This window comes from Schistocerca piceifrons, chromosome 4, assembly GCF_021461385.2.
Source record: "Schistocerca piceifrons isolate TAMUIC-IGC-003096 chromosome 4, iqSchPice1.1, whole genome shotgun sequence".
Classification (NCBI taxonomy): Eukaryota; Metazoa; Arthropoda; class Insecta; order Orthoptera; family Acrididae; genus Schistocerca; species Schistocerca piceifrons.
Window position 1 is genome coordinate 526733380 of NC_060141.1, and position 26636 is coordinate 526760015.

The following is a 26636-nucleotide window of genomic DNA, read 5'->3' on the forward strand; positions in this document are numbered from 1 at the left end:
ATGATTCATGTCAAAAGATGTCCGATGTGATTGTTGCCGCACGACGGGAATTAGCAGACTTTGAACACGGAATGGTAGTTGGAGATAGACGCGTGGGACAACCGATTTCGGGACTCGTCAGGAAATTCTGTATTCCAAGATCCACATTGTCGCGAGTGTGCCGAGAATACAAAATTTCAGGAGTTACCTCACACCGCGGACAACACAGTGGCCGTCGGTCTTCACTTGTCAGTGCTAACAGACAAGCAACACTGCGTCAAATAACTGCAGGACTAAATTTGAGACAAACGGCGAACGTATCCGTTAGGACAGTGCGGTGAAATTTGGCAGTAGACGGCCGATGCGACTGCCTTTGCTAACAGCTTGATATCACCTGCGGTGCCTCTGCTAAGCTCGTGGCCACATACGTTGGATCATAGATGACTGGAAAACCGTGGACTCGTTAGACGAGTCCCGATTTCGATTGGTAAGAGCTGATAGTAGAATTGGACCGTGGTGCAGATCCCACGAAGCCATAGACCCAAGTTGTCAACAATGCACTGTGCAGGCTGGTGATGTCTGATAATGTTGAGGGCCGTGTTTACGCGGAATAGACTGGGTCCTCTGTCCAACAGAACCGATCATTGACTGGAAATGGTTATGTTCGTCTACATGGAGACCATTTGCAGACATTCATAGACTTCACGTTCCTAAGCAACGATGGAATTTTTATGAATGACAATTAGCAAGTCATCGGGCCACAGTTGTTCGCGATTTATTTGAAGAACATTCAGGGCAATCGAGCGAATGATTTGGCCACCCAGATCGTCCGATATGAGTCTCGTCGACCATTTATGGAACGTAATCGACAGGGAGGTTCGTACACAAAATTCTGCACCGACAACACTATCGCAATTATGGACAGCTACAGGGGCAGCATGGCTCATTATATCTGCAGGGGACTTCCTGCGAGTTGTCGATCCCATGCCAAGTCGTGTTGCTGCACTACGGTGGGCAAAAGAAGGTCCGACACGATATTTGTAGGTATTCAATGGAAATGGAAATGCCGTGTGGCTAGGGCCTCCCGTCGGGTAGACCGTTCGCCTGGTGCAAGTCTTTCGAGTTGACGCCACTGCGGCGACTTGCGTGTCGATGGGATGAAATGATGATGATAAGGACAGCACAACACCCAGTCCCTGAACGGAGAAAATCTCCGACCCAGCCGGGAATCGAACCCGGGCCGTTAGGTACGACATTCCGTTGCGCTGACCACTTTTTTTTCGCGCGGTTCCAGACTGTAGCGCTTAGAACCTCTTTTTTTTTTCTTTTCCTTATCGATGTGTGATCTGATGGCTTGTAGCTCTTTCACAGAAGGGATAAAAACGTTACAGTCAGCAAGACTGGAACCGCAAACCATAACAGACGCTTTCTCTCAGGTTAGCACGTTTCCACTTTTTTTTTTCTTTACGCTACCCTTTTTTTGGGGGGGGGGGACGTCTCGTTCCTTTTTTTTATTATTTTTTTAAATTTTTTTAAATTGGAAATTATTTTACCACTCAGCTACCAGGGGCGGACGTAGGTATTCCATGACTTCAAGCACCTCAGTGTTCATTAAAAGAAAGTACTTTCACGTTACCGAGAACAGCCTTCACGAAGTGTGAATGCAGCCAAGAATTCACTACAGCCTCCCATAAACAAAATCCTGACACTTAAAAGGAAAGCGGCATTGCAAATATGTTACCAAACGTAATGGTTATAGAGTGGCGGACAACGTACCGTTACTTTATAAGATACTATTGCGGGAAAGGTTCCTTTATGAACCGAAGATATGACAGATAGATCGTAGAGATCATTGCGCTCAGTTTGGTCGAAACGACGAAAAGGGGGAGGGGGGGTTGGATTATCTTCTTACCACATGGCGATATGTTGAAGGGGGCTTGCAGCATCCATCAGGCTGCTATAACGCTCAGGTCCGAAACGGTTGCTAGCGCCGCGTTAAAACGGCGCGAGCATCATTAACCGTCACTGTCCAAGGCAACGAACAGCAAAACTGTAATGAGACTCTAGGCGGAAAGTGGCTGGTGACGAATGTGATAACCGTAGCAACATACTTCCCTGTTATTGTTTTTGTTTCTCTATTCAGTTTGACGTATTGTATTCGGTGTTGTATTTTGTAATGCTGAATAGTCCGCCCAAAAAAATCGTATAACATGTTGTGAAAATCAGGCGTATGTCCTCAACAAGCGTCGACTGTAATTACCTCTGTGAAGAGCTAAACAGTTTTAACTTCGCAGTAATTAAATTCGTGATGAGTCACCATGTATGTAGTGCAGGTTCATTGGGATCTCTGTTAGGTTCTCCCCGACATCATGTCCTCGTAGACGGTCTGGAATTGTTCTATAAGATTAATAGTAACTTGATAAGACAGTGGATAAGATTAAAACTCACCTATTATTCTGTGGTGAGTACCGATTTCTTCTCCAATTATTGAATAATACGCAGAATAAAAAGTTATTTCCATTGCTTCCCTACCATGTTCCACAACCGTCGACAGTCAATGTCTTTATAATAATGTCCCTGGTTAATAAGACTGTCACTTAATAAAACTGTCTGATTTTTACGTACGGTACAGTCTTAAACACAGGTACGACAAAGTCCATATACACTCCTGGAAATTGAAATAAGAACACCGTGAATTCATTGTCCCAGGAAGGGGAAACTTTATTGACACATTCCTGGGGTCAGATACATCACATGATCACACTGACAGAACCACAGGCACATAGACACAGGCAACAGAGCATGCGCAATGTCGGCACTAGTACAGTGTATATCCACCTTTCGCAGCAATGCAGGCTGCTATTCTCCCATGGAGACGATCGTAGAGATGCTGGATGTAGTCCTGTGGAACGGCTTGCCATGCCATTTCCACCTGGCGCCTCAGTTGGACCAGCGTTCGTGCTGGACGTGCAGACCGCGTGAGACGACGCTTCATCCAGTCCCAAACATGCTCAATGGGGGACAGATCCGGAGATCTTGCTGGCCAGGGTAGTTGACTTACACCTTCTAGAGCACGTTGGGTGGCACGGGATACATGCGGACGTGCATTGTCCTGTTGGAACAGCAAGTTCCCTTGCCGGTCTAGGAATGGTAGAACGATGGGTTCGATGACGGTTTGGATGTACCGTGCACTATTCAGTGTCCCCTCGACGATCACCAGTGGTGTACGGCCAGTGTAGGAGATTGCTCCCCACACCATGATGCCGGGTGTTGGCCCTGTGTGCCTCGGTCGTATGCAGTCCTGATTGTGGCGCTCACCTGCACGGCGCCAAACACGCATACGACCATCATTGGCACCAAGGCAGAAGCGACTCTCATCGCTGAAGACGACACGTCTCCATTCGTCCCTCCATTCACGCCTGTCGCGACACCACTGGAGGCGGGCTGCACGATGTTGGGGCGTGAGCGGAAGACGGCCTAACGGTGTGCGGGACCGTAGCCCAGCTTCATGGAGACGGTTGCGAATGGTCCTCGCCGATACCCCAGGAGCAACAGTGTCCCTAATTAGCTGGGAAGTGGCGGTGCGGTCCCCTACGGCACTGCGTAGGATCCTACGGTCTTGGCGTGCATCCGTGCGTCGTTGCGGTCCAGTCCCAGGTCGACGGGCATGTGCACCTTCCGCCGACCACTGGCGACAACATCGATGTACTGTGGAGACCTCACGCCCCACGTGTTGAGCAATTCGGTGGTACGTCCACCCGGCCTCCCGCATGCCCACTATACGCCCTCGCTCAAAGTCCGTCAACTGCACATACGGTTCACGTCCACGCTGTCGCGGCATGCTACCAGTGTTAAAGACTGCGATGGAGCTCCGTATGCCACGGCAAACTGGCTGACACTGACGGCTGCGGTGCACAAATGCTGCGCAGCTAGCGCCATTCGACGGCCAACACCGCGGTTCCTGGTGTGTCCGCTGTGCCGTGCGTGTGATCATTGCTTGTACAGCCCTCTCGCAGTGTCCGGAGTAAGTATGGTGGGTCTGACACACCGGTGTCAATGTGTTCTTTTTTCCATTTCCAGGTGTGTACAATGAGGTGACAAAAGTAGTGGAATAGTTATTTATATCATGTCGGACTCTTTTTTGCCCAGCATAGTGCAGCAACTCGACGTGGCATGGACTCAAAAAATTGGAAATTTATGGTAAGGTCTTATGATACCAGACTGCTGAGGTCATCAGCCCCTACGCCTACACACTACTAACTTAGGCTATGGGCGAGACACACATCCATGCTCGAGGGAGGACTCGAACCTCTGACGGGGAAAGCCGCACGGACCGTGACAAGGCGTCTTAGACCTCGCAGCAACCCCGCGCGTTCGGCATGAACTCAACAAGTCGTTGGAAGTCCCCTGCAGAAATATAGATCCATGCTGCCTCTATTGTCGTCCGTAACAGTGAAAGAATCACCAGTGCAGAATTTTGTGCACGAATAGGCCTCTCGACTATGTTTTATAAATGTTGGATGAGATTCATGTCGGGCGATCTGGGTGGACAAATTATTCGCTAGAATGATCCGATTCTTCAAAACAATCGCGATCAATTCTAGCCCGCTGACATAGTGCATTGCCATCCATAAGTATTCCATCTTTTTTTGTGAACATGAAGTCCACGAATAGCTGCAAATGGTCTCCAAGTAGCTGAACATAGCCATTTCCAGACAGTGATCAGTTCAGTTCGACCTGTTGCGGCTCATCAATAGTCGAACCCTAGACTCCAGATGGCCGAGCTGAAGCCGGCACCCATCGCGCCGTATTTCGTGAGGAGGCTGAGCGAGTTCAATAGCGTCAAGGGGCAGTTCAGAGAGATACAGCGGTATTCAGAAGTATTCCTTTATTCAGCTAGTTTATGGAAGCATAATGTCAGCGCGCTGCCCGCAGGCTGTTCCGCGAGTCCGGCCGTCTTAGCACTCCTGGACTGCAGACACTGCTGCTGCAGTCATCGAGGCTGACCGACGATGGAAGTCAGCCGCGCTCGCCTTGTCACTGCCTGCAGAGCCGTACCGACTGGCGCGCTCTACTGGCCGCGATTCCGGAGACTGTTACATTTCCTGGTCCGCACTGCCCTCCGCCCTGTTTGGCCCGCTCTGTCCGACCACGGGAAGAAGGCGGTTGTACTGGCCACCTGTGACCCTCGGCCACTGCTGCTCCCAGGACAGGATCTGACTCGAACCCGCACCCTCCTGGACACCGTGCCGCAACTTGCCGCTAGTGGTGTTTGCTGGATGGCAACACCTGCCTCCGTCCCTAACGCTGTTTCAGCGCTGCTGCGTCTCCCGCAGCGTACGCCTTCCCCGGACCCCGGTACGCCAGGTGGGAAGCGAACGTGGCCCGTCCTGGACCTGCTGCAGACCGCTGTCACTGCCCTCCTTCAGGCAGACAGTGCAATCTCCAAGCATCCGGCTGCCGTTCCGTCCCGCCGGAAGCAGAATACAGCCTGAACAAGTACATAGAAACAAAGCACAAGTTTACACAGAATATATTTACAACATCGCTGCCAGACTGGCCCCTATAAGTGTAGACCAGCACAGTTCCGACCCAACTCTCGACTGACCTGGCACACCTCTCAAACTAAAAGTGCCGTACTATTTATACTGCTTTTCCCCTTGATTTTGTTGCAATGTCAGAGAGAGAAAGAAACTATGGCAGCGGTAAATTCCAATACGTCAGCCACTTAGACATCGCCACTCCCGGCTCTGGCCTACTGCCTCGCCTCATACATCGCAATAACTTAAAGCAACGCTGCAATCCCCTGCCTCGCTGTTGCTCCACTCCAAACAAATCGTACGTGCAATACGCCGCTGCAGCTCCGCACCATGTTTACTCTACCTGGCCTACTGGCTGCTGACTATTACCACACACTGCCAGCGGCCCTAGACTTCGTTGCCCAATCATGCCTTTACTGAAATTCCCCTTTCCTACTTCTAAGACTAATACTAGCGCAGCAGAGCACAGAACCCAGTCCTTTCTATGTAAACACAGTGCACACTATTATGGAGCCACCGTCAAATTGCACAGTGCGTTGTTGACAAGTTAGGGCCGTGGCCTTGTGGAGCTGTACCACGCTCGAATCCTACCATCAGCTCTTACCAACTGAAATCGGGACTCATCTGATCAGGCCACGGTTTTTCAGTCGTCTGGGGTCCAACCGATCTGGTCACAAGCCTAGGATACGGGCTGCAGGCGATGTCATGGTGTTAGCAAAGGCATTCGCATCGATGATCTGTTGCCATAAGCTATTACCGGGAAATTTCACCGCACTGTCCTAACGGATATGTTTGTCGTACGTTCCACACTGATTTCCACGGTTAATTCATTCAGTGTTGCCTGTCTGTTAGCACTGACAATGTTACGCAAACGCCACTGCTCTCGGCCGTTAAGTGAAACACATCGCCGACAGCGTTGTCCGTTGTGAGAGGTAATGTCTGAAATATGGTATTCTCTGCAGACTCTTGCCATCGTGTATCCCGGAATATTGAATTCTCTAACGATTCCAGAAATGGAATGTCCCATGCATGTAGCTCCAACTACCATTCCGCTTGCAAAGTCTGTTAACTCGTGTGGTGCGGCCATAATCACGCCAGAAATCTTTTCATATGAGTCACCTGAGTACAGATGACAGCTTGAGTATGCGATACTGCCGCCATATGTATTTGTGCGTATCGCTGTCCAATGACTTCTGGCACGTCAGTGTATGTTACATTACAGTAGGCGTTTAGCGAACATGCAGCTGCTGATGTGTGAACGAGGAGAATGGGGGTTGAGACCGCCGTGTCCTGGAGCTTTATGACCTCGGAGCGGCCACTCCGAACTCAAAAAAATTAGACCTCTTCCCAATTGCTGAGAAAAGTAACGGCAAAGTGCTACCTGTTGGCATGCATAAAGTGCACCGTATCTTCGTTCTTTAGAGGTTTCCCAATCTGTGTAATCACTGACCAATACGAAGGAGTACGTTTTCCATATCAAGGAGCATCTTTTAAGAAGAAGGAGCTGTTCAGATTTTCAGCTAACGGTTGTCTCCATTTTGGAAAAATTGCTTTTATCTCATGATGACCCTATCATAGATCAGATTCCAGGTTAGACTTCCGTAGTCCGAAGGAATCTAACTATGACCGTCTGTTTCCTCTCCGAGTTTTCTTTGAAGGGAAATCTGTAACGTTATGTATACATAGAATTAAACGTGAGGAGTGGAAATGAAAAACGTCCCATTTTTTTCACAAAACGCGTATCCAGTTCTGTTGTATTCTCAGTACTCTGTTGTAGGACCCTGGACTTGATCCAGGTACCAAACCAAGGAGAAAGTCTTTCAAATATGCGTTAGCAGATGGGGCGTTAGCTTTCTGCCAAGCTGTGCTTCCCTCTAGGGTTCCCAAATTTAAAAGATATGAGCAGCGGTGTTTGTTGACTACAGTTCTACCAGTTAAAACATAACGCTGTATTTCTATATCTTTATTACCACAAACAAAACGTAATAGGGCAGTATTAATGCCGAACAAAAACTTTCTTCCTGCCACTTTGTCGAAAACTGATAACTTTCAGACCGTGGTTGTGTACAAAATATAAGTTTATTCGTTCTAAGAAGAAAACAGCAACCAGCTTCTGTTAATAATGCAGTTTATTTAGACAAATAGCGCCGTTACCAGTTTTGAACCTATGGGTTAACTTCAGATAGCTGTTCACATTTATATTTATTGTTTCTTACATTACGTGTTGAAAAAAAAACCGTATATTAATTTAAACAATAAGAAGTGTAGTACGAAAGTCAACATCCGTCTCAAGATTAATCCGTAGCTTCGAAATCGATAAGAGCGCTATTTGTGTCTATAAATATCGTAGTTAATGGTGGCTGGTTGCTGCTTCTTCATTGCGAGAATCAAATTGTGAAATAGTTCTTCATCGCACTTAGAACCAGTCACTTTCCTAGTACGGCACTTCGAATGTTTTTAATAAAGTATTTGTTTTCTAATTTGCCTCATTATTGTTCGCGGTGGTGCGGTGAGCAATATAATTCCGTGGTCTCAGGATACCCTCTCAAGTTTTTGGATACAAACCAGTTATCTGAAAACACAAATTTATTGTTTTTTCATTCTCCTGACGAATGTCATATGTGGCACTTAGAATGTATTCCATTTCCGCTCTTCAGTTATTATAAAGAAATGAAATACACAAGAGTGTTTATTGTACCGAGGGTATCAATGTTCCATAGCAGTCTAATTGTGTAGTTAATTGGAACCTCATTCTTCATTATTTGATGTAGCATGAGCACTTAGTGCGCTTCTTGTCATGTGATGAGGCTGGCTTTAGTTGTAGTGTCACAAAGTGAACCCCACTTACGAACCCAGCAGTGTTGCCTTTGGACGAAATTTCTGCGTTACTTGTTTCGTATTTTAATAAGAACCGCCAGGTCGCTGTAGCCACGCTAGCATTCCACAATATAGCCAGGGAGCCAGTATAAAAAGGCTGTAAACCTCGGGCTGACTTAATAATTTCCACTGCCTCTCCTCCCGGAGAAGTTCTGTTAAAGGCGTTGGGTATCTTCCTTTCTCGACCGTAACACCAAGTATCAGACTTCATTTCCTACTAGCAGGGTAGAACTAAGATCAGACTTTCTGCTCAGTTACAATTCACATATTTAAAGCTGCACATAGAATTACAGCACAGTAGGGGAGCTTCACAACCATACTCAGACTACTGTGGTATTTATTGGCAAACTCGAGTTAAATCACACATTGTGATCCTAAAGAGTACAGTACAGTACATATCGATCGAAAAATATTGATAATACTGAAATAGATTGCGAAGAGTGGTTAATTCATGGAGCCTGAATACAAGAATAAATCCTGCAGATAATGCTTGGATAACTGAATGATGCAACTAACAGGCAATTAAAAGCATTGGATAACTTGGCGAGCGAATGAGGTGTATCGTCACCTATTGATAAATAGACAGAAAATCTGGCGTTATACACTACTGGCCATTAAAATTGCTACACCAAGAAGAAATGCAGATGATAAACGGGTATTCATTGGACAAATATATTATACTAGAACTGACATGTGATTACATTTTCACGCAATTTGGGTGCATAGATCTTGAGAAATCAGTACCCAGAACAACCACCTCTGGCCGTAATAACGGCCTTGATACGCCTGGGCATTGAGTCAAACAGAGCTTACATGACTTTTGCAGGTACAGCTGCCCATGCACCTTCAACACGATACCACAGTTCATCAAGAGTAGTGACTGGCGTATTGTGACGGCCAGTTGCTCGGCAACCATTCACCAGACGTTTTCAATTGGTGAGAGATCTGGAGAATGTGCTGGCCAGGGCAGCAGTCGAACATTTTCTGCCGGAAAGGCCCGTACAGGACCTGCAACATGCGGTCGTGCATTATCCTGCTGAAATGTAGGGTTTCGCAGGGATCGAATGAAGGGTAGAGCCACGGGTGGTAACACATCTGAAATGTAACGTCCACTGTTCAAAGTGCCGTCAATGCGAACAAGAGGTGATCGAGACGTGTGACCAATGGTACCAAATACCATCACGCCGGGTGATACGTCAGTATGGCGATGACGAATGCACGCTTTCAATGTGCGTTCACCGCAATGTCGCCAAACACGGATGCGACCATCATGATACTATAAACAGTACCTGGATTCATCCGAAAAAATGACGTTTTGCCATTCGTGCACCCAGGTTCGTCATTGAGTACACCATCGCAGGCGCTCCTGCCTGTGATGCAGCGTCAAGGGTAACCGCAGCCGTGGTCTCCGAGCTGATAGTCCATACTGCTGCAAACGTCGTCGAACTGTTGGTGCAGATGGTTGTTGCCTTGCATCTGTTGACTCAGGGATCGAGACGAGGCTGCACTATCCGTTACAGCCATGCGGATAAGACGCCTGTCATCTCGACTGCTAGTGATACGAGGCCGTTGGGATCCAGCACGGCGTTCCGTATTACCCTCCTGAACCCACTGATTCCATATTCTGCAAACAGTCGCGATACGGTAAACCGCAATCGCGATAGCCTACAATACGACCTTTATCAAAGTCGGAAAAGTACGCATTTGTCCTCCTTACACGAGGCTTCACAACAGCGTTTCACCAGGCAACGCCGGTCAACTGCTGTTTGTGTATGAGAAATCGGTTGGAAACTTTCCTCATGTCAGCACGTTGTAGGTGTCGCCACAGTCGCCAACCTTGTGTGGATGCTCTGAAAAGCTAATCATTTGCATATCACAGCATCTTCTTCCTGTCAGTTAAATTTCGCGTCTGTAGCACGTCATCTTCGTGGTGTAGCAATTTTAATGGCCAGTAGTGTATGAAGGCGTGGTGTCTGTTCTTTCGGACATGTCCTTCTTCAGTGCAGATGCACAAGTACGTCCGACCTCCTGCGGGAATCTAAGAGTAGCGAGCAGGGACTGCGGATACGTGGCGGTCGGTGGGAATGCGGGTCGGTTGTGAAGGGTGCCGAGTTAGTCCGCGCAACTGCGAGTGCGTTGTGCGCAGGGTGGCGCAATGGTTAACGCACCTGCCTAGTAAGCAGGAGATCCTGAGTTAGAATTTTCACTCGTCGCAAATGATTTCGCGTAATGTCCCAATCCAGCTGACATCAGTAATCCCTTCCTTTCCATTTCCTTTCTCCCCTCCTCCTCCATCTTCAATTTGCATATAATCTGGCGTTTCCTGGGTGCTTAACATGGATGGTCTTGTGATTCGGTGGGAATGATAAATTTGTGCTAGCGTTTTTAAATCATCCAATGCGTTATCACGACTCATATGTAATAACATGATCGAAATGACTACTCGTCGCAGCTTTCGAGGTTTCAGCATTGTGGAGAACTTCTACCAACATGGCGCCTTTGTGGCCTGTCCACGAGGCCTAGTGACTGGCTATGCAGATAGCAGTAGTGCGTGTTGTCACTTCGAAGGCTAACTAAAGGGGGAAGGTGGCTGTTCTCTCAGGATCCTATTCGGAAACTCCTATCCAGGGAAAAACAGTTCCCTGACCATGGAACTACGTTTAGTAATCATTCTAACAGCGTCCGTTTTCAGCGAGTTCTACGGTTGGAATTCCTAGGCCCTGACAATATTTTATCGCCAATATCACCTAGAAGGCGTATCTCTGCATGTGAAGGTGGGCTTCTACATACAAAGGCACCGTTTTAGCGAAAGGCACCATCATGGCGATAATTTGTAACTTGTTAATAGGATATTATTAATCAGAAAAAATACCTCCATTCATGGGGAACATAGTTACCGTCATCTTTCAGTTGCCTTGGAAACATACTTAAAATCAGCATTTAAACTCCTCTCCTCCCGTACAGGCCATGAAGGCCGAAAGGTAACGAATGGCTGCCGTGTCATCCTGAACCAACTGGCGTCACTAAATGCTGATATGGAGGGGCACGTGGTCAGCACACCGCTCTCCCTGCCGTAGGTCAGTTACCGAGGCCGTAGCCGCTACTTCTCAATCAAGTAGCTCCTCAGTTTGCCTCACAAGGGCTGAGTGCACCTCGCTTCCCGACAGCGCTCGGCAGACCGGATGGTCACCCATCCAAGTGCTAGCCCAGCCCGACAGCGCTTAGCTTCGGTGATCTGACGGGAACCGGTGTTACCGCTGCGGCAAGGCCGTTGGCAATATTTAAACTACAGGACTTAATTATTAATGAAAATATTTAGTATTTAGCCATAATGCCTTTCCATACTAAACTCCTCTTCTTTATTGACTACACACTCGGTACTATAACTCCCTGTGAGCGTGGCATCACGCCAGATCAGTCGTGCGGTGATGCCACACTTCCCAGAAGCGGCAAATTATTGTCACCTCTCAAACACATGGATGTCAGCTGGGGTATGGGATGGGTCGTACTTTGTCATCATCTTCATCTCTATGTACTTCTTCGTGCTGCATAGTCGCATTTGTGATATGAATACTGCCTGATAGTGGCAACGCGTTGAACACCTTTTTACTCCAATTACTACATCAAAGTCACTGTTAGATGCTATGCTAATATTCATCCATTTGGACTCGCTAGCAGCTGAATTATGTGTATCGGAAAATAGAAGTATTCTGCAGACACTTAACTGCGTCTTGGTAAGTTGAGTAAGTTCAGGCGGCTACTGTTGCTGTGGCTGTGGCGGTGGATGGAATAGCCGAACGGCAGGTCCAATAACTCAGGAAGACTGCACGTGGACTGCCCGTGGACTGCTGTGGCTGTGGTTGTGCAGACAATACAGACAATACCTGCTTTTCCGGATCGTGCAGTTCTGCTAGTACTGTATCAGGGGCATGTTGTGCTGCTGAAAAAATAACAAAATGTAGGTGTAAACAAGTGTATTAATAATCGAACATAATTATTAGTAACTGACGAACAAGTATTTACTTTTAGATCTGAAATACTTCTTCTGCTTTTTATTGTATTGTGGTTCCTGCTGATGGCGCTCCAAAGTGGTCGGGTGTTACAAAAAGGTACAGCCAACCTTTCAGGAATCATTCCTCACACACAAATAAAGAAAAGATGTTATGTGGACATTAATTTCCATGTTAGAGCTCATTTTAGCTTCGTCATTATGTACTGTTCTTCCTCGATTCACCGCCAGTTGGCCCAATTGAAGGAAGGTAATGTTGACTTCGGTGCTTGTGTTGACATGCGACTCATTGCTCTACAGTACTAGCCTCAAGCACATCAGTACGTAGCATCAACAGGTTAGTGTTCATCACGAACGTGGTTTTGCAGTCAGTGCAATGTTTACAAATGCGGAGTTCGCAGATGCCCATTTGATGTATGGATTAGCACGGGGCAATAGCTGTGGCGCGGTACGTTTGTATCGAGACAGATTTCCAGAACGAAGGTGTCCCGACAGGAAGACGTTCGAAGCAATTGATCGCCGGCCGGTGTGGCCGTGCGGTTCTAGGCGCTTCACTCTGGAACTGCGTGACCGCTACGATCGCAGGTTCGAATCCTGCCTCGGGCATGGATGTGTGTGATATCCTCAGTTAGGTTTAAGTAGTTCTAAGTTCTAGGGGACTGATGACCACAGCAGTTAAGTCCCATAGTGCTCAGAGCCATTTGAACCATTTGAAACAATTGATCGGCGTCTTAGGGAGCACGGAACATTCCAGCCAATGACTCGCGACTGGGGAAGACCTAGAACGACGAGGACACCTGCAATGGACGAGGCAATTCTTCGTGCAGTTGACGATAACCCTAATGTCAGCGTCAGAGAAGTTGCTGCTGTACAAGGTAACGTTGACCACGTCCTGTATGGAGAGTGCTACGGGAGAATTAGTTGTTTTCGTACCATGTACAGCGTGTACAGGCATTATCAACAGCTGATTGGCCTCCACGGGTACACTTCTGCGAATGGTTCATCCAACAATGTGTCAATCCTCATTTCAGTGCAAATGTTCTCTTTGCGGATGAGGCTTCATTCCAACGTGATCAAATTGTAAATTTTCACAATCAACATGTGTGGGCTGACGAGAATCCGCACGCAATTGTGCAATCACGTCATCAACACAGATTTTCTGTGAACGTTTGGGCAGGCTTTGTTGGTAATGTCTTGATTGGGCCCCATTTTCTTCCACCTACGCTCAATGGAGCACGTTATCATGATTTCATACGGGATACTCTACCTGTGCTGCTAGAATATGTGCCTTTACAAGTACAACACAACATGTGGTTCATGCACGATGGAGCTCCTGCAAATTTCAGTCGAAGTGTTCCTACGCTTCTCAACAACAGATTCAGTGAACGATGGATTGGTAGAGGCGGACCAATTCCATGGCCTCCACGCTCTCCTGACCTCATCCCCCTTGACTTTCATTTATGGGGGCATTTGAAAGCTCTTGTCTACATAACCCCGGTATCAAATGTAGAGACTCTTCGTGCTCGTATTGTGGACGGCTGTGATACAATACGCCATTCTCCAGGGCTGCATCAGCGCATCAGGGATTCCATGCGACGGAGGGTGGTTGCATGTATCCTCGCTAACGGAGAACATTTTGAACATTTCCTGTAACAAAGTGTTTGAAGTCACGCTGGTACGTTCTGTTGCTGTCTGTTTCCATTCCATGATTAATGTGATTTGAAGAGAAGTAATAAAATGAGCTCCAACATGGAAAGTAAGCGTTTCTGGACACATGTCCACATAACATATTTTCTTTCTTTGTTTGTGAGGAATGTGTCCTGAAAGTTTAGACGTACCTTTTTGTAACATCCTGTATATAATGAATGGGAGGCAGTTGGATTTTTAAAAGGGGAGGGGAGAGGGAACTTGATTCCTATTGGTCAAGGGCATCATAGCGCAATTGCCTGAGAGCAATGTGAGGGAGGGATGTAAGGACAGATGAGGGGAGGATAGTAGATTCGGTGACCTTGAATACAACAACTACAACTGCATCTGCTGTATTTTGACGCCTGCTTACACCGATTTAATGGCCAGAATCAGCAGTGCCCTGCTACTTCTACAAATATGTGTACAGAGCCATTTAATACGGAAGTATCTCATAAAACTAAAGGCAGATACCAGATTGAGATTCATTGAAGAATTCTCAGGAAGAGTAGTTCTGGAATCGTAGGGACTCGATGGTGAGAGTGGTAAGGTGCTGGCCTGGTAAAATTCTGATTAAGTTTAACAAACTTTCCTCACAAAAACGACTGCTACGGTCGCAGGTTCGATGTGGATGTGTGTGACGTCCTTAGGTTAGTTAGGTTTAAGTAGTTCTAAGTTCTAGGGGAATGATGACCTCAGAAATTAAGTCCCATAGTGCTCAGAGCCATTTGTTACCGAGTTGCTGCTTTGCCTGACCGTGAGCAGCGTTAGCAGCGCGTATCGATATATACCCTCTTGTAGTATCTTTGTTCGACTGCTATTACTTCCCGGTCGTTGTCTGTCGTAAGGGAGTTCGGATAAGGAGTTCGGCTCGCGAGTTCGGGGCTATCAGTCAGTTGGAACGCGTCTGGAGCACAGTCCGGACCTACCAGTTGGAGAGTTGCAATGCGGCGCTAGTGCAGGCGTTTCATATGAGCGCACACTCCGCTGCAGAGTGAAAATCTCATTCAGCGATGTAAAATTTTTTAAGGCTGAGTCACACCCAAAAAAGAAAATTAATGTAAAGGGACAAAATAGCGAATAGTGGTATTAATACTAACAGCTCCACTGTGTTGCTCGGCTTTTAACAAGAAGATTTACATCACAACATCACTGCAAGTGGCAGTGACAAAAATGAGAGGCCATTAACATTAACCTCCAAGAATACACAAACTAGTACTACTGCATCGACATCTAGAGAAACCTTACGAAGCAAGGGAAGAAAAAGAAAATACCTATGCTTTATGACCTGAGGATAGAAATGAAGCTAACTCAGGTTTAGCAAAAGCAGACAAATGAAAGTTCAGCTAAGATGCATCAATTTGAATTAAATGAAATAAGTCTTACTCACTCAACTCATTAAGAACTATACGTAAACTCGATAAATAAAGGGGTAAAAAAATGGACACATAGAGCACAGAAAAGATTTTCTTAATTTAAATATAACAATTAGTCGACAGTAAGGACAATTATATTTTATCCTGCAAGATAAAGCAATACTTGCGGTATGTGCACGCTATGTGCCACCTTGAAGCTTACCAATCAACCTTGAAGACATGAATTTTTAAGCTTATTGTTTCAAGGCGTACACAAAACTATCTGTTGCATGTTATGAATCAAAGGCCACATTTAATTACACATCCTTTTACAGAAACATAAATGGGGTTAATGATGGCCGGAAATTCACAAATTGTAATTAGATAATTCATACATCAAATAATACATAGTAGGTTTCGACAAATGGCTTATTAAATCATTGCAAAAGGCCACCCAAAAGGAAGCAGGTCGTGTGATCTGAGCGAATAGGTGAATCAACAATCAAACAACTAAATTTTCGGCCACTTGACAGTTAATCTTGAATAGAACAACGAATAACATGTATTGACACCTGTATTAGTGGAAGGCGTTCGAATACCGTTAACAATCTGGTCACTGTCCTACAATTAGGCACTAGGTAACCGGGATGATGAGTTACAATCCATATACACACTTCACGAAGAAAACTACTCATCATTAATCTCAAGCAGTATCATCCTTTCAATGATCGAGGTTTCAGACCCTTTAAAATAATAAGTGTCGCAAAGATACTTACTGGCCTCAGTCATGGCTGCCGCAATTCCACTATCTTCAGTTGTGGTCCAAAATAAACACTTCCACCACAGTTATGGACACTAAGTGTCGTCTGCTTACATGAGGGAGCTTGCCTGATTTAGCACTGAACTACACTTCCACACCGCATTGTCGCGCCGAGTGACACCACAACCACCACCAACTGCTGGGAGCGTCTTAGGGAGTTGACGGGCGACCTGTGAGAGGAAGCCCTGCCAGGCAGACTATATCGACAACAAACCAAGTGACCGATATAGTCATGGCACGCCACAATTCTCCGCCACTTAAGGTGGAACAAGTGGGGAACTTACCAACATCATGCTTACAATCACTGAGTTTAAATGAATAATGTGTGAGGCAATGCACTTACATGAGGAATGGTCTTGGATCTGGACGTTGACTGGAAACATCACCCTGACGACCTTGTAGAGCCCTATGAAATGGGACAACATCTTATACGTCATCTTTCACCCCTCATTTCTTGTGCCCAAAAGTTTGTTAGGAAAACCATATCCCCTAACCGCAGTGTGGTATGATTCCTGTCTTTGTTATAGCGAGCAGCCTCTCTGTAGTGTGCAAGCCAGATATTACGAAGCGCTGCTTCCCAACTTTTTTCTAATGATGTTAGGTCATTACCCTCTGTCTGGAGATCATTGATGGATCATGGGTTGGACATTGGCAGATTGGCCAGAAAGGTGAACATCAGTTTAACTGGGGTGATTTTGTGTGATTCATGTACAGCAGTGGCGGAAAAAAGTCTTTCTGTCCATCTGACTGATCCCACTTGGTTTGAGTTTGTGGATGGTAGATTATCAGGGCACATTTATGGTTGCGGTTGACCTGCTCAGCAAAGAAAGGTTGTGGATAATATCGAGTGGTCTTATTTTGTTTTGAATTCACAAGATAAGAAGGCTGGAGCATTATCCCCAACCTGTGCCTTCGGAGCCTTAAATATAGAAAATATAAGCCTCAAGTGGCTAATAGTAACACCAGTGGTACCCAACATAATCGTACCAACCACACAAACCGCGAAAAGGCATCTACTAGTATCAAGATGTTCTGATTCCCTGTCTTCATACAGGGTAGAGGCCACAAGAAATCAATGAAAATTTCAACGATGGAGTATTCTTCCCTGGTAGAATTGGGTTCTTCTATCCAGCTGTGGGGATTTGGTTTACTTTTGATGAATTCTTCACACTGACAAACTAATTTTAGGTTGGGCCAGGTTAGGTGTTCCTTGATCTTTAATATTGTTTTTTGTGCCTATTGACGTCCCCCACAGAGAAAATTGTGAAACTATTTAAAGACAGAGTCTCAAGCAAATAAAATGCTCACTCGCAGCTTGAACAGTTACCTTGAGAATAGCGGATTAATGTCTTGAATGAATTTACTTAAAATATTTTCCGTATTGAACGATTACTAAAATTAATCCCAGGCAGTCAGGCGTCATTAGTAACTACAGCATGAAAGAACAAAGCCACAAATCGATTTCATACCGTATTAATTATCAATCACCAAAGGGAAGGGTTTCAAAATGTGAAATAACTAAAATTAACGTTTTATTTAATCGTATGGCTAGGGCCCCCCCGTCGGGCACACCGTTCGCCGGGTGCCGGTTTTTCAATTTGGCGCCACTTCGACGACCTGCAGTCGATGAGAATGGTGAGGACAGCACAACACCCAGTCCCTGGGCGGAGAAAATTCCCCGACCCAGCCGGGAATCGAACCCGGGCCCAGAGGATTGACAATCCGTCACGCTGACCACTCAGCTACTGGGGCGGACAAAGCAACTTACAGGAACCTGTCAGCTGGTCAACAGCGAATAACACACGCTTTTAACAAAATTTGTGGCCACTCCGCAAACGGCGATTCAAATGCAGTTACAAAGATTTGTCTGGTCACTGTTTCATAATGAACTAAGAAATTTAACAAAAATTCCAGTCCACTGATTTACGCAGAAATAATGACTTTCACAACTAATCAGCAACCGAACCAATATGGAGCCTTACACGACACAAGTGGTCCCTCATTACGCGAAGTTTTTCATCGCACAGTAACTCGAGCAGATCGATACCGACCCGAAGTAGCTTGCCGTTACCAAGTCCAGCCGATGGGTCCAACACGGCGGCGACTCAGTACGTGGCAGAGACGCCTTGAGATTCCGCTATCACTCCAGGCTGTGTGTACTGTACATCGGGTGTCTAATGCGAGGTGGAAGACCGGCGCCACCTGCCGCAGGGACGAGACTCAGCCTGCCTCGCGACGCCTCCAGTCTTTATAGCGCGGCAGGACGTTACTCGGATGTCTCCCCTCTAATGAGACATATCTCAAATTGGATAGCTGAAATCCTCACTGCCCACCTGGTTATCCTTCGAGTCTTTCTAGGCGTGACGGTACTGTGCCATCATGACGCACGCTGAATTCAAAACTCCCAATGCCGATCTGGCCTGGGTGGATTAAATGCTCCTCATAATTACTACTATAGATCACAACTTCGTATAGATAGCTGTAGACACACTTAAATATAGTATGTCCCAACGCTGAATCGAATAGCCGAGACAGTGCCTTCACACTTGTAGCCAGACCAAGTAGGACGCGGTTGTATTCAAACAAGTTGCAATCTGTAGGAAATGTGGTAAGAAGTTTTGAGTCTTCCGCCAAAGGCACCTGTTGGTAGGCCTGCTTGAGATCGAGGACAGCGAAGCACTGGGCACCCAAGAACCATATGAAACAATTGTGTAAGCCTGGCAATGGTACAGACTCCTGAACCACGTTCTACTTCAGAACCCGGTAATCGACCACCGACCAGTATCCTTCACCACTAGGTTTCGGCACTAGGAACACCTGAGATGCGTAGGGCGGGACCGACGGCCTAATAACACCATCAGCTAATAGCTGATCAGTGATCTTAGGATCTTCCTCATCTTGGGAGGTGACTGACAGACAGGAACCTGATCTGTTAACTGAATCTTGTACTCAGTTCTCTTGGTTAGCCCCCTGTCGCTCAGTTAATACCTCAGGATATTGAGCTGAAATCTTTAACAGTGCAAATGGCTCTGAGCACTATGGGACTTAACATCTGCGGTCATCAGTCCCCTAGAACTTAGAACTACTTAAACCTAACTAACCTAAGGACATTACACACATCCATGCCCGAGGCAGGATTCGAACCTGCGACCGTAGCGGTCACGCGGTTCCAAACTGAAGCGCCTAGAACCGCACGGCCACACCGGCCGGCTCTTTAACAGTGCCTGACCTTGCCTTTCATCTGAATAGTAAATATAGAAGTATAACTCCTTGGCCTTCATGGAGCACACTCCACGACGGCACTGATATTGGCACAAATAAAAACTAACTCCAGGTTGAAATTTAAAGGATATCATTCTATCAACACAACTGAGTACACATCCAGTCTTTCTAAGGGAATCACATCCTGATAGGACACCGTCGCTTAATTCTTTCAGTACAGTAAACTGAATTAACCATGACAACTCCTTAATTTGAAGATACAGTAATGCCTTCCCTAGTACCGGCAGTAGGCTCCTGTCAACGTTTCTGTTTGCCGTGAATTACCTTTGTAGCACCAGAAATTTGCAAATTATACCTAGTTTCTCATACCACCCAGAACAGATTAAGAACTGTTGCTCCCGGAGTCCAATAGAGCACACACAGGTTCATGATATAAGCTAACACGCACATACGAAGAGAGGCCAAGTGTGAAGTGTAATATAGACAACCCAGTAGTTAACAAAAATGTAGTCAAAAAGATCATAACCTGGAAAACTGAAACAGCCGCCACCACAAGTGACCACAGCGTTATAATTTTGACAGTTGACTCTTGCAGAAGTGAACTCAGCAATGAAGACGCACTAAACACGTTAAAGACACGTCACAAAGTCGACACACATGGCCAAGAACTCTGCAATACAAGAAGCCACGAAAGGTGCTGTGGTGTCACCGCCAGACACCACACTTGCTAGGTGGTAGCTTTAAATCGGCCGCGGTCCATTAGTACATGTCGGACCCGCGTGTCGCCACTGTCAGTGATCGCAGACCGAGCGCCACCACACGGCAGGTCTCGAGAGACGGACTAGCACTCGCCCCAGTTGTACGGACGACTTAGCTAGCGATGCAACACTGACGAAGCCTCGCTTATTTGCAGAGAAAATAGTTAGAATAGCCTTCAGCTAAGTCAATGGCTACGACCTAGCAAGGCGCCATAGCAATTGATAGTTATCGTATGAAGCATGTCTCATCAAGAACGATGTATACAAATGATGGATTAAAGTCAAGTATTCCAGAAGCTACGTACTTTTCTTTATAGCATTCATTACGTATCCTGTTTCAGACCTCACGCCATCCTGCGTGAGCTTATAGCGTGCATTTCGGCCTTCTCTAGCTATATAACAGGTGCAATGTTAGTCACAAGACAAACGAGCTGCAGTACACAAGTATCATGGAACGAGGGTCTCCGAAGACTGTCAACAGAAGCCAGAAGGGCAAGAAAATTCTACCAGAAAGCCCACACTGCGGAATAAAGAATTTGTACACTGGGCAGGTACAGAAAAATTAATGGAAACCGATTGATAGTGAGCATAACCAAAATCATTTTCGTGATCTCAAAGCTAACCATGGTAACAGCGTCAATCGCTCTATGGAAACTTCAACATCAACACCGTGTCACTAGTAATTTCACTGTACTCATGCTGACATGGGGATATATGTACACTTCTAAAGTTACTAATCACCCTTGTTATCTAGCATAAATGCTTCAGTTATTCACGGGCATATATTTGTACACTAGTTTCAACTTTAAATGAAATGAACTCTTTCGTTCGGGACGCGATTTAAACTCAATACTTACGGGAATTGCTAACTAAGGAAAGTTTTCGAGCCGGTCCTAGACTTGAACACAGCAGCGATCGTCATTGCTGACTAGGCATTTAAGAGGAAAAAAATATCTTATTTTTGGCCAATATCTATTTGAAATTACACGACTAAAATTTTTGTTCTGAACTGAAACTCCTATCCCTTAACTATTGTCCCTGCTAACTAACCTCGAATGATGTTAAAAATGGTTCCATTCAGAAGTAAGAATGCGAGTGCATGTTTAAACTTGAAATGATGTGACGAAAAGCTTGGCGTTGAACGGGGCTCTAACCCGGCAATTAGCAGACCTATGATTGTCGACTACGCGCAGTCAAAGATTGAGCATCGAAGTTTACACCGTTAGCGAGATGTTTGAAACTGAAATGTTCAGACGAAAAATTTTTGTTTTACTGAAGGACGAATTCGGCAGCTTTCGTCGTTTTATTCTAGCCACTAACAGATATAAAATATCGATTTCTTTCCCCAGTGGAGAAATGTGCGTATGTTTTGAACTAAAAAGAACGTGACGAAAAGTTCTCTGCTGACTGGGAGTCTAGCCCCACACATATCGTCGTCGCTGATTATACACGAAAAGATATTATCTATCGAATTCTTTTTCAGCTAGGAATGACATATTTGAACCTTAAATGGTGTGATTAAAAGATGTATGTCTAAGTGTTGGCAACACACGAAGAGACCTTAAAAATCAAAATTATTTTTCTCCGGTAATTAGGTATTAGCATGAAACTTCCTGGCAGATTAAAACAGTGTTCCAGACCGAGACTCGAACTCGGGACCTCTGCCCTTCGTGGGCAAGTGGTCTACCATCTGAGCTACCCAAACACGACTCACGGGCTATCATCACAGTTTCACTTCTGACAGTACCTCGTCTCCTACCTTCCAAATTTTTCACAAACTCTCCTGTGAACCAGGTAAGAGACGAGGTACTGGCAGAAGTGAAGCTGTGAGGACGGGGCGTGACTCGTGGTTGGGGAGTTCAGATGGAAGACCACTTGCCCGCGAAAGGCAAAGGCCCCGAGTTCGAGTCTCAGTCCGGCCCAAAGTTTTAATCTGCCAGGAAGTTTCATATCAGCGCACACACTGCTGCAGAGTGAAAATCTCATTCTGGAAACATCCCCCACGCTGTGGCTAAGCCATGTATCCGCAATATCCTGTCTTTCAGGAGTGCTAGTCCTGCAGGTTCGCAGGAGAGCTTCTGTGGAAGGTAGGAGACGAGGTACTGGCAGAACTGAAGCTGTGAGGACGGGCCGTGAGTCGTGCTTGGGTAATTCAGATGGTAGAGCAGTTGCCTGCGAAAGGTAAAGGTCCCGAGTTCGAGTCTCAGTCTGGCACACAGTTTAAATCTTCCAGGAAGTTTGATATCAGTGCACAATGCGCTGCAGAGTGAAAATCTAATTCAGGTGTTAGCATGCCAGAGCTTAATGAGATACGAAACAAAATAAGAAATTAAAGCCTTGTTACTTTACAAGATGATTGGTTTATTAAATGAAAACTTACTGGTAACACAATTTCTAGTAGCTCCAATTTCCTCCTCTGTCATGGCCCAATTTAAGGAGACTCTTCTCCAGGTGATAGCGGAGAGACTACGTTCTTCACTTGGCGTTATCAGGGATGAAGAGGGACTGTTTGTTTCTGTTAAAAATGGTCACCTGTAGTGGGAATCGAAACCAGACTAACTCATACCAAAGCTAGAATCAATCCAACAGACCACCGAACTACACATTTGGCTTGCTCATGATTTTTTCGGAACGGAGGATGTGTCACACCGGATGATGGCTGAGCCTTGACTTCCTAGAGGAAGTCCATCCAACACATTAATTTCCTTGCTCGATCGCATCGCAGTTCACCCGGTGCCTCGTGTACTAATGTCTACTTTTGGCTAGATTTTGTAATCACTGAAATTAAATCACTTAATGACAATTTGTACGAACTGGAGTCACTGTACGATGTGAAAGCTTCCAAAAAAGTGTTGCTTTGCACTTGGGTTATTCCGGTGCTGTACGTGCTTGTGGTGTAGTGGTAAACGCCGTGCTGTGAAATCGCAAAAGTATGATATCGAGCCAGCCGCATTCTTCATTTCTTTATACCGCATTTCGTCTGATATGATTGCTTATTTAACAGCGTTGCGACCATTGCTCATGCAGCATATGAAATGAAGAATACTGAAGTATATAATTTACCACTGCGGGCAAAATGTACCTGAGAAAAGTAGATTATGCATAAGTTCATGCGCTTTGGCAGTATGAAGGACCAATGAGTAGATACAGATGCAGGAAGCTATAGCTGTTCTCTTAGAAATGGGAGTAGTACAGGGTGTGGTACGTCGTCAAACGTGATGTAACGGTCCTAGTCACTCGCTGGCGATTTGTGGGTCAGTGGTTCAATTCCCGTCTCCTGCAAATATTCGCCGTTTAATGTTTGTGAATTTCTGGAAGGTGGTTTTGGGGTTCAATTATTTATGGAATAAGGTAATTTACTAGAACATCCCATGTACATATAAGAAGGACCACTCTATACAAAGGCAAGCAGTTTAGCTATGCATGAGTATTTAATAAATGTGCTTTATTAGCTGTTGTTGACAACCTCATCTTGTAACTGGGGCGTGCTTTCGTTTTCTACATGACAATATCACTCCTTTCCAAAAACATCTTGCGACATGTCCGTGACGGGAAAAAATGAGCAATTCAAACTCATCTAGAGAATCACCGACAGATTTCCTTCCCGGGCATGGAACAAGAAATTTGAAGGGGGAGCAAAGGTGAAGGGGGGAGGGGGGTATAGACGTAATTGTAAATGTTTTCGTTTCATAACTACGCAATGTCATTCTGTCACATCAAAAAGCGAAAAGCGCAGAACTGGGCCGTATACGAAGTAAAATGGCCGACTAGCAATGAGTGGGTGATCTGGTGGCTCGAGATCTGGATAGTACAACATCTCTGTAAGTGACGAAAGGAAACAATATCAATTTCCGACAAGACAGACTTTTAAAGATGAAACTACTGAGCAAGGGGACACAAAGACATAAGAAGTAAAACGATAATATGCTGTACTTTAAAAACGAAAGGTTTTACTTTATTCTCATAAAGGATCAATTAAATTTGTTGTTATCATTTCCGTGAGGATAAGATTTCAAAAATGGCTCTGAGCACTATGGGACTTAACATCTGTGGTCATCAGTCCCCTAGAACTTAGAACTACTTAAACCTAACTAACCTAAGGACATCATACGCATCCATGCCCGAGGCAGGATTCGAACCTGCGACCGTAGCAGTCCCGCGGTTCCGGACTGAGCGCCTAGAATCGCTAGACCACCGCGGACGGCTAAGATTTCCAGACAGGAATACACCATGTAAATAACTTAGGAATGAAATAAATAGAAAGTGCAAGCAGCAAAGGCGAAATGGCTGCTGAAAAATGCGAAGAAACCGAAAAAAAATGATCGTTGGGAGGACTGACTCAGCTTATAGAAAAGCCAAAACAACTTTAGGTGAAATTAAAACCAAGGGTGGTAATATTACCAGCGCAGTGGCAATGCCAGAGGGAAGAGCGGATTGGTGCAAAGCGTACACTGAAGGCCTCTGTGAGAGGGAATACATGCTTGATCACATGATAGAAGAAGAAATTGGAGTCGATATAGAAGAGCTATGGGATCCAATATTAGAGCCGGAATTTAGAAGAGCTCTGGAAGATCTGAGATCAAATCAGGCAGAAGGGATAAATAATATTTAATCGGTATTTCCAACCAACTCGTGTGTAGAATCGATGAGATTGGAGTCGTACCATCAGATTTTCGGGAAAATATCATCTGCACAGTTCCCAAGATAGCAAGGGCAGATAAGTCGGAGAACTACCGCACAATCAGCCTAGCAACTCGTGAATCCAAACTGCCGACAAGAATGATATAGAGAAGACTGGAAATGGAAACTGAGAATTTGTTAGATGACGATCAGTTTAGCTTTAGGAAAGGTAAGACCACCGAGAGGCGTTTATGTTGTAGAGTTTGATAATGGAAGCGAGACTAAAATCAAATTGGAGACACATTCAGAGGATTTGTCGACCTAGAAGAAGCATTCGACAACGTAATGTGGTACAAGATTTCGAAATTCAGAGAAACGGTAAGCTATAGGGAAAGACACGTTGTTAACAATATGTGCAAGAACCAAGAGGGAACAACAAGACTGGATGACAAAGAACGAAGTGATCGCATTAAAAAGATGTCTTCACACATACTGTTCAACCTATTCATCGAAGAGGCAATGACGGGAATCAAACGAAGGTTCGAGAGTGGGGTGAAAAGATATCAGTGATAAGATTCTCTGTTGATATTGCTATCCTCAGTGAAAGTGAAGAAGATTTACAGTATGTGTTGATTGGAATGAACAGTCTAATGAGTACAGAATACGGATTGAGAGTAAACCGGAAAAAGACAGAAGTTATTAGAAGTAGCAGAAATGAGAGTAGCGAGAACATCAGAATTGGTGATCATGTAGTAGACGAAGTTAAGGAATTCAGCTACTACGGAAGCAATGTAACCCATGACGAAAGAAGCAAGGAGGAGCTAAGAAGCAAACTAGGAGACGCAAAAGGGCATTTCTGACTAAGTGAAATCTTCTAGTATCAAACATAGGGCTTAATTTGAGGAGGGCATTTCTGAGAGTGTACGTGTGGAGCCCAGAACTTTATGGTGATGAATCGCTGACAGTGGGAAAAGCAGAATAGAAGAAAATCAAAGTGTTGTACATGTCAGGATGGTATCAGGAGCTCACGTGAGCATCTTGGCTGATTTTGCTACACCTAAAGACAGTATTCGGGGAAAAATGGACTTTATTCCTAAGAATTACCACTAAGGGGTACAATGTTCATGAAAACTATGACCGCGGGGAGAACCACACGTGGTACGGAAAGAGCATTACGCCTTCGATAAGAAGGTTTGGAGGACACGTCCAGGCGGTAAGGAAGCTGGCAGGTAAGAGAGCGACCCACAGTTGTGGCCGCTACCTCGCCGACTGCATATCTCACGCGACTGCTTCCGGTCCTCCTATTGGCGGGTTTGTGGTAGAAAGTTGACATCTCTCACCCAGCAATACCGTGGTGGTGTCCTTAACTCAGCGTAATTGCGTTGGAGCCGGCCGAGAGCGCTGCAGAGTAGTTTACGTAGCTGCTCACGCTACTGCCTGAGCCTAAGTCAAAGTGATGGAACTAGAACACCAAAAAATTTTTTACCATTATTATCTGTTATCATGTACAGTGCTTGAAAATGCGATGCTACAGAGGAATGTTGAAAATCTGGACTGATAAGGTAAGGAATTAGGTCTGCTACAGAATCGGCAAAGAAAGGGACATATGGAAAAACTGTGATAACAAGAAGGAACAAGATGATAGTTGTTATGTCGGCTACTGTGGGCTGTCAACACTGACACAAACAAGGAAGGAGGGAAGTTGCGATGGCCTGTGGCAGGAATCCAAAACGATCTGTACAGTAAACTTTCTAGTTAATAGGAATTTTA

General features: G+C 45.5%; 1 pseudogene; it reads right to left on the minus strand.

The window, feature by feature from the left end:
* Positions 1 to 11554: 11554 nt before the first annotated feature.
* Positions 11555 to 11672, minus strand: LOC124796745 (annotated as a pseudogene).
* Between the last annotated feature and the right edge of the window lie 14964 nt (positions 11673 to 26636).